The sequence below is a fragment of the Elephas maximus genome, chromosome 7 (assembly GCF_024166365.1).
Source record: "Elephas maximus indicus isolate mEleMax1 chromosome 7, mEleMax1 primary haplotype, whole genome shotgun sequence".
NCBI lineage: Eukaryota > Metazoa > Chordata > Mammalia > Proboscidea > Elephantidae > Elephas > Elephas maximus.
The window spans coordinates 109188405-109195573 of record NC_064825.1 but is presented as its reverse complement, the minus strand read 5'-3'; positions in this window follow the sequence as shown (position 1 = coordinate 109195573).

The window sequence follows — 7169 nt, the reverse complement described above, 5'->3', positions numbered from 1 at the left end:
ATAATGTCTAAAGGAAACCCTGGTGGCATAGTGGTTAAGTGCTACAGCTGCTATCCAAAGGGCTGGAAGTTCAAATCCACCAGATGCTCCTTGGAAAATCTATGGAGCAGTTCTACTCTGTCCTATAAGGTCTCTGTGAGTCAGAATTGACTCAATGGCTCTGGGTTTGTTTTTTTGTTTGTTTTTTTATAATGTCCATGAGCATCTTTTCATGTTCTTATTGACCATAATGTATATTTTCTTTGGAAAAATATTTATTCAATGTGTTTACTAGTTTTTTAATTGGGTTGGATGTCTTTTTGTGGTTGAGTGGTAGGTGTTTTTTATATAATCTGGATTAAAAAAAAATTGCCATTGAGTTGATTCTGACTCATAGTGACTCTATAGGACAGAGCAGAATTGTCCCACAGTTTCCAAGGACAGCCTGGTGGATTTGAACTGCTGACGTTTTGGTTGGCAACCAAGCACTTAACCACTATACCACCAGCATTTTCAGTGACCCTACTGTGAACCTTAATTAGATATATGATTTGCAAATATATTTTCCAATGTCTTTTCACTTTTTTTTGTGTTAGAAAAACTTTATGTTTTATTTTTTTATCGTGTTTTGGTTTCTATAGTTTTGTAGTATGCTTTGAAATTGCAAATTCTCCAAATTTGCTCTTCTTTTTCTAGATTATTAGAGTTATCTGAGCCTCTTTCCATCGTGTATGGATTTTAGGATCATCTTTCTTCTCTTCTGAAAAAAAAAAATCTATTGACATTTTGCTAGGGACTGCGTTAAATATACAGAAATTTTACATTTGGAGAGTATCATCAACGTTTTGTAGTTTTCAGTGTATAAGTCTTGCAAATTTCTTGTTAAAGTTATCAACATTTATTTTATCTTCATTGATAATATTTTTAATATATTGCGTTTTTGATTGTGTTTTCATATTGTACAGCACTAGTATGTAGAAATGCAACTGATTTATATCTGTTCATATTACATACTACAACTTTGCTGAATATTTTCTGTAAGCTCAAGACTTTTTTTCTAGATTCTTTACAATTTTTCTATTTGTTAGACCACACCATCTACAAAAAGAGATCATTTTATTTTCCCTCTCCAATTTGAATCCTTTAATCTTTTTCTTGGCTAATTTCTCTGGGCAGAAAGGCTAGTGCAATATATAATAGAAACGGCAGAAGTGGTATCGTTGTCTTGTTCCTGAACTTGGGAGAAAACTTACTATCAGCTTTATAACCTTCACATCCCTTTCTGTGGTTTCTAACATTTAACAAAAATAATTTTAGTTTCTCATTACATGATATGTAGTTACTAAATCCCTTAACAAAATTGGTTGTAGTTCCAGGCACCATCAACTGTCAGTTTGTCATACTGCAGTGGCTTGCATGTTCCTGCGATACTAGAAGCTACGCCACTGGTATTTCGAATACCAGCAAGGTCACCCATGGTGGACAGGTTTCATCAGAGCTTCCAGACTAAGACTGGAAAAAGAACCTAGCTACCTACTTCTGAAAAAATGGGCTAGTGAAAGCCTTATGGATAGCACATACTTTGGACATGTTTCCGGGTGGGACCAGTCCCCAGAGAACTTCATGCTTGGTAAAGCAGAAGGTCAGCAAAAACAAGAAAGATCCTCAATGAAATGGATTGACACGGTGGCTGGAACAATGGGCTTAAACGTAGCCTAATTGTGAGGTTGGTGCAAGACTGGGAACTGTTTCATTCTGTTGTACATAGGGTCGCTATGAGTAGGACCCAACTTGACAGTACCTAACAACAACAATTCCAGGCAAAATAGTTGAAGATAAGTCATAGTCATGAATATAAACAAACAGAACAATAAACTAACCTACAAAGTTTGACATACTTAATTATTTCCTCTGAAAGGACAAGTTTAGAAAGATGGGGTAGCTAAATATACATTTAATAGTAGTCTCTAATGAGCTCTATAACTTATTAAATGTTGTTATTGTTGGATTAGGGAAGACTCATTAACAACCTGCTATATGCAGATGATACGACCATGCTTGCTGAAAGTGAAGAGGACATAAAGCACTTACTGAGGAAGATCAAAGACTATAGCCTTCAGTATGGGTTATACCTCAACATAAAAAAGACAGAAATCCTCACAACTGGACCAATGAGCAACATCATGAAAAATGGAGAAAATATTGATGTTGTTAAGAATTTCATTTTATTTGGCTGCACAATCTACAACCATGGAAACAGCAGTCAAGAAATCAAACCACTTATTGCATTCAACATATCTGCTGCAAAATACCACGTCAAATTGTTAAAAAGTGAAGGTGTCACTTTGAGGACTAAGGTGCGCCTTACCCAAGGCATGGTATATTTAATCATCTCATATGCATGAGTAACTTAGACAACGAATATAGAAGAACAGAGAATAATTGATACTTTTGAATTACGGTATTGGAAAGAACATTGAATATAACAGGGACTGCCAGTATAAAGAACAAAACCTTCTTGGAAGAACTACAGCCAGAAGGCTCGTTAGATATGAGAATGGTGAGATTTCATCTCATAGTCTTTGAATATGTTATCAGAAGGGGCTTATCCCTGGAGAAGGACATCATGCTTGGTAAGGTAGAGGGTTGGCAAAAGAGAGAGAGACCTTCAATGACTTGGACTGACACAGTGGCTGCCACAATGGGCTCAAGCACTGCGACTATTGTGAGGATAGCCCAGAATGGGAAGTGTTTCATTTTGTTGTACCTAGGGTCTTTATGAGTTGTTACCAATTTGAATGCATCTAACAACAACAATGATGTTATTACTATATTACAATTATATGGTTTTATTATAAATATATGTGCTCCAAACGCTGCTGAATCTATGTCATACCAGTGTATAATAACTTTCATGTGTATCCTCCAATTTTGGGAAGTAGGATCTTCTCTAATCTACTTTAGTTTAAAATCACATGGGGGGATTATTTTTTCTATTTTTTTTTTTTCTAGTATGAAGAAAGAGACTCCATTCTGTCTACAAGCAATATAATTTGTCTAGATAATGCCTTATGAAAACTAATATCAATACCTCTGTTTCTTCCTGGAAGAGATTTCTAGACTAAATGGGGCAGCGAAATCTAACAACGCTGACTAAATTCATTATACTAAGAGTCACAGAGCAAATTGAAATACAGTTCCCTCTTTTTGGCAGCTTCCTTGTCTTCTACATGATCACACTATTGGGCAACCTAGGCATGAGCATCTTGACCTAGGTGGTCTCCCACCTACACACATCTATGTATTTTTTTTTTAATCAGAAACTTGTCCTTGATTGATCTTGATAACTCTACTGTTGTTTAGCCTAAGATAAAATCCTAATTTAATTTTGAATCAAAATACCATTTTCTATTATGCATGTGCCAGACAGACGGCTTTCTTCCTCTTGTACATTATTTGTATATTTTATATCCTGGCAACCACGGCCTATGACCATTATGTGACCATCTGTAACCCAATGCTCTACAATACTGTCTTGTCCCAGAGACTTTGTCACATGCTTGTTGGTATTCCACACCTCTTCAGTACCTTTTAGTCTCTGATTCTCAACAGTAAGGTATTTACATTGACCTTCTGTGATACTTACGTCGTTGTTCGTTTCTATTGTGATGATGTTCCCTTAATACCTTTTCTCTGCTTGAATGCATGAGAAATTGAATTATTGATCATAACGTTTTCAGCATTTAATGTGATTTCAATCCTCATGGAATCGACTCTACAGCAGTGGGTTAGTGGATTGCTGGGAGTGTTTGCTGACTTATGCTGATTCTGATAGCCATATTTCAAATGCATTCTGCTGAGGGCAGGAAAAAAGCTTTCTCCACATGTGGTTCTCATCTGAAAGTGATGGTTTTGTTCTATGGGCCTATACTATTATGTACCTGCAGCCTGAATCTGCTCATTCTTATCATAACAAAAAAATAGCTTCTGTGTTTTATACTTTATCTATTCTTATGTTTAACCCCTTCATATACAGCTTAAAGAACAAAGAGGTAAAAATGCTTTCCAATCATCTTTAAGAATCAATACAAAATTTGTATTTCACACTCAATATGCAATATTTTCTAAAAACCTATGAAAAAATGCAAATGTCATGATAATTTTTTAGCAGATATAACTGCATTCTCACTTTGGAGATTTTAAATTAAATGTTTTTTCCTTCCCAAGATTTTTTATAGATGATAACTTATAGAGAACATTTGGTGAAAAACTATTGTCAGAACCAGAAGAACTTTTACACATTTTCTAAATCATACTTCCAGTGAATTTAGATAATTCTATATCAGTAAATATGAAAAGCATCATATAAACAGGACAAATAAGTCTAGGACTTTTTTTTTTTTTTTACTGAACACTATATGCCATACAAAAAGCATTATGTTAAAAATGGTAACATTCTGAATTTATACACATTCTTATGAAGTAATATACACTTCTGCCATTATTTCATCTTGTCGTTTCTGTTAGATGCTATTGAGATGCCTCCAGCTCATGACGATCTTCTACACAACCAAACAATACGTCCCCCAATCTTGCATGCCTTCGTGATTGTTGATACGTTTGAGTCCATTGTTGCATCGTAGTCACTATAAATTTTTAGGCTTAGTTACTATAAATCTTTGGGGACAAATATTTGTTTTATTTGAAGTTCTTGTTCCTTTCAAACAAATATCTTCCTATAGTTGTGTTGTTGTTGTTGTTGTTAGGTGCCATCGAGTTGGTTCTGACTCATAGCGACCCCGTGTACCACAGAAGGAAACACTGCTGGTCCTGCACCATCCTTACAATGGTTATTATGCTTGACCCCATTGTTGCAGCCACTGTGTCAATCTCTCTTGTTGAGGGTCTTCTCTTTTCCACTGACCGTATACTTTATCAAGCATGATGTCCTTCTCCGGGGACTGATCCCTCCTGACAACATGTCCAAAGTATGTAAGACGCAGTCTCACCATCCTTGCTACTAAGGAGCATTCTGGTGGTACTTCGTCCAAGGCAGATTTGTTCATTCTTTTGCCAGTCCATGATATATTCAATATACTTCACCAACACCACAATTCAAAGGCATCGATTCTTCTTCAGTCTTCATTATTTATTGTTCAGCTTTCACATGCTTATGATGAGATTGAAAATACCATGCCTTGGGTCAGGCGCATCTTAGTCTTTGAGGTGACATTTTTGCTTTTCGACACTTTAAAGAGGTCCTTTGTGCAAATTTGCCCAATAGGGTCGTTACAAGTCAGGATCGACTGGACAGCAATGAATTTGTTTGGTTTCCTATAGTTAGTGCTTGTTTAATCTTAGACACATAAATTAAGAATGTAATTACAAGAGAAAATTCTCAAACAAGTTCTGTTGTTTACACACACACACACACACAAAATAAAAGTTTTTTACTTCCTATTTAGCCTTGGCATGGAATGAATTCTGAGAAAAACTTGTGAACTAATAAATATGATGACTAGTAAAACAAGCACGTAGAGAAATTTAACCATAATACTGGCAGTCTTTCTTACCCTATTTGTTGATTTTGGCCTAGTCTCCACAGGAACTTGTGCCACTAATCTAGAGAAGTACAAAGTTCGATACATCCAAAGTGCATTTTCCTTCATTTTCTTGGGAATCAAACAATATTTAACACAGCTAGAAAATACACACAATACCCCATAATGAACTAAAACAGAGACCTCATCATAAATATGGAAAGATAATACATCTTTAATATAGATAGATGTATGGATAATACATCATAAATATAGAAAGATAGTAGAAGTACAAATTAAAACAGTTTGAGCAATCAGAATGACAAGCTTGGGAAACTACTGTAGGAATACAGAGGTAAATAGAAATCTATTTACCTGTAATCTTATCACCTTATTAATAAAATTACAGATTTAGGGATAGTTTTAATTTGCATTAATGAGTACAGGAATACTACTCTACATGTGGCATAGATATAATACATAGAGTTAGCACATAAATAATTAGAGGAATCCAAAATAAAAAATAGACAAATATGGTCTATGGCATTTGAGACTATTAACAAACTAAAAAAATTAATCAAAAAGAAAAATATGAGCTCAAGGGAATTTGACTTTAGTTAGTAAAATACTGTGACAAATTTCAGCTACTACAGTCTCCTCAAAGTCCAGTGTGTGTGCCCTGGGTTTAAAGAGCTCATTCTTCTTTGCTTGGAGTGCCCTGAAGTCCAGAAGTGCCTGAATTCCAGTAAGTGGCTCAGTCCAGGTTACCAGGAATGTCTTGGGGCTTACCTCCGTTGTTCTCTGTCTCTTAGGAATCAAGTTCCTGTTCTACTTGTAAAATGTCTGAATACTTTTGTCTGCTACATTTTTTTTTTTTTTTGCAATTTTCTAGTCATTTGTGGAAATAAGTCTGATCCTAAAAAACCAAAGCCAACCCCAGTTACCACTGAGTAAATTCTGACTCTTAGCAACCCCATGTCTGTCAGATGTCTGCTACATTTTTTTTTTTTTGCAATTTTCTAGTCATTTGTGGAAATACGTCTGATCCTAAAAAACCAAAGCCAACCCCAGTTACCACTGAGTAAATTCTGACTCATAGCAACCCCATGTAGAACTGTGCTCCTTACAATTTCCAGTGGCTGATTTTTCAGAAAAAGATCACAACACCATTCTACTGAGACGTCTCTGCCAACCTATTTGTTAGTAACCCAGCACTTAACCATCTAAGTCACCCAGAGATTCCTAGTGACATAATGGAAGGGAATACAAACCTGAAAAATTTTTATTAGAAATATGTATACCTTTTTCTAATTCCAGACAGAAATGTTAAACTTTTAAAAAGACAGCAGGCATTCAGTGCATGATATAAGTCCTTCAATACCATGGTTGATGACTAGTAAGGCTTAGGCTAAAAAACTGAAAGTACTCTGTGTGGGGAAAAGAAAGGAATTTAATTAATTCTCAGAGTGGAAGAAAGAAGCCAGAGCTGTAGAGAGGCAATGCAATGACTCTCTCTCTAGTCTCATAAATATCCAATAAATTTACACAATTCAAGAAATTATTTGATTAGCCATTCATTTTTATTGAAATAAAGAATGACCTGTGTCAAGTAGGTTGGCCAATTAAATATGTTAATTTGAAGAATGAAAA